Below are 6,000 nucleotides of genomic sequence, written 5' to 3' on the forward strand. Positions count from 1 at the left end.
TTATTATTATTATTATTATTATTATTATTATTATTATTAATGATATACTACAAAAAAATAGTTCAAATTGTGGGGGTTAAATTTACAGTTTGCGGGGGTTTTAAACCCCGCAAAATTTAATTCCGACGGTTTTCAAAACCCTCACAATTTGAGCCATCACAAATAATTTGCGGCGATTTTTTTCTGACCCCCATATTTAATTTACGGCGGTTGCAACCCCCGTAATTATTTGCGGCGGTTATTGACCCCCGATAATCTTAATTTTTGATTCTTTTGAAATTGCGGGGGTTTAAAACCTCCGCAATTTTTTTATTCTTTTTAATTTAATAGGGCCCACCTATTTTTAATAACTAATTATAGATTCTAATTTTAGCTCAAATTTAATTGTTCCTTTAGGTATAACGTACAATCCAATATTTGTTCAACTCATATATCATTAATACAACAGAGTAATTAAATATTGTAATTGACAAATATCAAAAATACATTGAACATTAAACTTCAAAATTAAATTTTAAACATTAACATCTTCAAACTCCAAATCAAATTTAAACACAAAACCTTCAATATTTTAAGATTCACTCCAACTACACAATTACATCGTCATAATTGAATACCCAAGACAAATGCAACGAAATCAAAGAATATCGTTAACATCATTATCATCGCGTGATCTCCTTGCATCCATGAGCGAAATGGGTCCACTAACTGCATCACTTGGCTACATAAAAATGGAAAGTATAAAAATCAATCGATAAACTTTCAATCCTTATAACTCAAGTACAAATATTTTCTTAATGTCATTTCGAGATTTTGATACATAAGCATTGGATAAATATGCACCTCAAAGAAAGGTGAAACACAAAGAAAAATAAGCAAATTAGATGATCAATGCCCGGGAGTAATTATTTAGATATGTTAGAGAAAAACAAAGTTAGTGATTGGAAAGTTAAACATCATGCAACTTCAAAATGTCCTACTCTAGGTAGGGCAAAGGGGTCTCCAACTATCAGGTGGACAGAAACAGAGAATTGCAATAGCAAGAGCAATATTAAAAAATCCACACAAGGCACCAGTGCACTTGAGACAACAGCACAAGGCAGAACAATTTGCAGACATGCCTAATGTTAATTGCACACCTGACTTAAAGGTGGATTGCATTCTTCCTTTCTTTCTTTTACCTCTTTTCAGTAATTCTAGTTGGAAATGTTGTCTTCTCAACATGGTTATCACAAAAAGTCTAAGATGATTCAGTCAAGAAACCCACAACAATATTAAGTAATAGTGAATTCCTTATAATTTTGGAAAACGGACATTAACTCTAATGATAAAAAGCATTCAAGGGAATGAAAATAAAATCATATTTATCCCAGATTATGTTCCTTAAAAATTTATGCATGACAGATTTTTTAGAAAGAATTTGCATGGAGGTCCTGAGATCTGAAAAACAATAGTTTTTAATCATCTAAGAGTGTTAAACCCCTCTTCTTCCGTCCCTGTCCAAACCAAATGGAAAACTGTTATTTCTAGCACCAGCACACGTACCAGGTAACTTTGTCCACCAAGGATTGGACAACTTAGTCATTTCTAGCAAGATTATGAAACAAATTTGTAAACAAAAGATGATTTACGAAGTGCCAACAAGTCCACAACTTTCTACTTCAACTGATAAACACTGGGATGTATGATTCTATAAGGTTAATTTCAGTTTCAAGTTCATTGTCACTAGGGCTTCCATCTAGAAGTGTGACACTACTTGCACGATTCTGCATTAACATCATCTTTCCAGTACAACATACAATCATTTGGACAAGCATCTATCTTGATATAATCAAGACACAATTTGTTGATGGTTTTCTTAGCCTCATAAAAAGATATAGGGATCTTTGCAAATTTAAACGCATCCCTAAGTAGATCTAGCAGCATAGTCATTCCCTTATCACTTAACCTAGATAAACACTTTATGTGATAAAGTTTTAACAAAAATTCCAACTTTGAGTACTTGGATCCTTCATACAAATCTTCACTTCCATCTTTAAGCAATTCAAAATAATCTTGGTTATTTGAACCAGAAAAATCATGTAAAGTTTCTTCTTCTCCCACTACTTGTGTCGGTCTTGCATCAACAGTCTCATGCCTTAGACCCCTGGATGCTTCATTAATCAATAATTCAATAGGATTTTCAAAAGGCGGTGCATCTTGAGCGATCTCTATGTTTCTGAAATTACGCAAAACATTCATTTTCCCATGCATAACCTAAGTGACGTAATGTTGAGGGAAATCCTTGTTCATCAAATGGTGAAATACCACATTTTTGTTTTCCACTTTGTACAACCACATATAGGACATGACACTTTATTTTATCTCCTATAGCTCCATTGGTAAATGTAAAATCTAAAAACTGATTCAAGCCTAGCAAATACTCTGGTGTGTTTCTTGGCATTCCAATCCAAGTTTATCCATTGAAGAATTTGATGAATATGCAAAATATCACCTATAAGATTTCATAAAGAAGAAATTCGTAAATGAAAGCCCAAAATATCACTAACTATCAAAATATCACTAACTATCATTAACAAAACACGATATAGAAAAGGATGACTGAAAAATTATTGTAGATATTTTTGAAATGATTGTCAAAATATCCAATGTGATCTCAGCCAACATCTTTAAGACCATAATTCATGCCTTTAGTCTCAAAACATACTCCCAAGTTAGTAAAACAGTAATAACTGGGTTCATATTCAAATATCTATAGATTAGGGAAGTAAGAACTAGGGTAGGTAGATCAGAATGACTATGAGACTAAGCCCCGCCACATAAAATCAGAAAATTGCAACCTTATGCAACAAGCTAATAAACAGACATATCATACAATTATACAAAAAACTAAAATTCAGTAGAGAACAATGATATAACAACTGCAGATATAAATTATAGTATATTCTATAATAATTCTCATAACAATCCAATGAGCATCGTAGCAAGCAATGCAATTCAACATGCAATCAAAACTACAACTATTTGAAAGTAGTGCAATGATGTTAAAATTAAACATGAGTTTTTAATGATATCGACAGAATCTACTGGGCAGTGGATTGCTTCTGGTATGATCTTTAGTCCTGGAAATGTTATGTATCTTTGTTGGATAAATACTATCAGATTGAAGTGCTTAGGCGCTTTTGATTCTTACATATGAAGGTTCAACTGATGGATACATACATCGAAAAACACTCACAAAATATGGGCGTAAATACATAAATAGAACCACTTAATTATGCTAGAGAAGAAAAATGAAAGCATCATTGACAAATTGCAGATCAGAGACTGAACTTTTGAACCTTCGTATATCATTCTAATTTGTAGCAATCCTTCCTCGGGGAAATCAACCACTATATGGCATAGCGAGAAAAGGAGGATGGGAGTTGCCCTTGAGAATTCTCTCTCCAGATTTTTTTGTATTTTGATAACCGAGAAATTCATCTGGAGTTGGCCCTTTGGCCCAACCACAACTCTCAAACCTCGGGGACAATGAACCTTCCCTTACCCTTATCCACTAAGTACTAGGCTGACTTAGATTCACTCAATGACTAAACAAAACAAGTCCCTCAACCTCTGCTAATTGAGCTAATAGCTCTCTCCTGCTTATTGCACAATGAGGGAAAGCTAAATACTTTTCTCAATACAGAAAGAAAGTTAGAATAGAATTTTCTGAAATAGAGACACATTTTACAATTGTTGCAAAATTCAACCCAAAAGAACATGATTCATGGGTTTATCTATAATAAAGGAATATATAACAAGAAAAATGTCAAAAGAGTACCAACAGACTGGTTTGATCTTTTGCTGCCTCTGCTATGAGCTTTAAGATACTCCTCATATGTTTGCGAAAAAATAAAGGGAAATTTGAAATACAATGTACAGTAATATCTTAATCACGACAACATGATTTGTTGATAGATCTAACAACTACACAAAGAGATGAAGCTCGTCGTCTGAAATCATCAGCAAACTTTGAGAAAGTACAGAAGAGTTTTATCTACTTAGTAAATACAAGAATCTTTTTAGATACATGACTACAAACTTGGAATGCACCAAAATAGTCCTGAAATAGTCCACAACTCAAGCACAAACCATGAACCCAACAACTACACAACATGGCCAAAAATAACAGGAAGAAACTGACAAGAATACAAGGTGTTTTGAACACCAAATCTGCCACCCAAACTATATTAACAACAAGAAGATGATGAAAAGAAGATGAACAATAATATTATAAGAACAAAAACAGAACAACAAGTGATTCTTACAATTTCGAAGTCCAGCGCAATTCCAATGGCCGGCCGGCGTATCAACGGCCGGCCGATGGAGTCAATTTTGAGGGAAATGGAGTTAATTTTTTTTTTTGGGCTGGGGGTTGACGACAGTGAAGTTGATTTGGGGGAAATGTGAGAGAGAGGGAGATTTTGGGGCAATGTAAGGTGTGAATTAAAAAATGAGGAAAAATTTTGGCCAATGGAAAAAAAAATGAGGGGAATTTTTTTAATGGTATAGGCTATTTTTTCTATTGATAGCGGGGGTTTAAACTCTCGCAAATTTTTAAATTTTAGCGGCGACTTTTTAACCTCCACATTTCATATAATTTTACGGGAGTTAAAATAACTCTCGTAAACCCCCCGTAATTTTACACGTTTTTTGTAGTGATAATACATGTTTTGATTCGGGTAGTGTCATAGTAATGAAAATCCACCATTTGGTTGTTGCACGTTAAAATTTAGTTTTTACATTGCCAACCTAGCCTTTGATAACTCAGACTTACTTATTTATAATTCTTTCTTAGAATTTCAAGTCAAGTTAAAAGAATTATGAATCTAGGCAAACAATAATTTTCTATTCTGAAAATCAAAACAATGGTAATTGTTTCTTGTGGAAAAGAAAAAACACAATTCTACATAGAGGACTATTCAGTTGGTAAGGTTATTTGGGAAATCAGCTACACTATTATGAAGATGCTTAAATTGAGATTCAATTGGACCTTTGGAATCAATAATTGACCTATGTTGATAGCCTCTATAGAAGGTTACAAGGTTACTTAATTATAGTATCAAATTGGTTCCCTCCTCCTATTAACTGGCTAAAATGCAATATAGATGGAGCTTTCAAGGAGAAATCCTGAACCTAACTTTGCAGCTTTCTGCATAAGAAGGAAAGCTAATTATTGCTAAAGGGCTCAAGATACATGATACTACTAATTTGATAGCAGAAACAATGGCTATTAGAGAAGGTTTGGTGTATTGTAAGGAAAATATGTTGACTCATATCATTATAGAAACATATACTATGACCATGGTTCAAATCCTAGCAGGGATATGGGGAATTTCATGGAGTGTGACATTGGACGTCAACTCCATATACAATTTAAGGAGATCTTTTTCAGTAAGAGTACAATATTCCCACTAGAAGGAAATACTCCTATCTATTATTTTGCTAACTTAATTTTTATTTTTGCGCAGATAATTTTCATATTAATTATTTTTAACATATTTCTAGTGAAGACAGAAGATAATCAATCTGGACAGTGGACAAGAGTGATACTCCTCAATTAAGAAGAATTTTATTAAATTGACATATATATAATTTAAAGCAAATGTGTTATGAAATATAAATAAATAGAGAGAGGAGAGAAAAGACTTCTTTATTTCTCTTGAAGGATGAGAGACTATAAGATGATTGTTCAATACAATGAACAAAACCTCTCTATTTATAGAGAAAAATACTCCTAGTTTCTGACTAAAAGACAGATACTTCAAATCTTGATAGATATCAACTAGATCTTGATAGATCTTTGATAGACATTCACTATAATGTAAATACATTTATAATACTCCCCTTGAATGTCTATATAGATAGATAATGTGCCTCGTTGAAACCTTACTAGAGGAAACCTAGTAGGACAAAAAAGCTAGTGAAGGAAAAAGAGTACACATCTTTAACAATACG

The sequence above is a fragment of the Capsicum annuum genome, chromosome 10 (assembly GCF_002878395.1).
Source record: "Capsicum annuum cultivar UCD-10X-F1 chromosome 10, UCD10Xv1.1, whole genome shotgun sequence".
Lineage (NCBI taxonomy): Eukaryota > Viridiplantae > Streptophyta > Magnoliopsida > Solanales > Solanaceae > Capsicum > Capsicum annuum.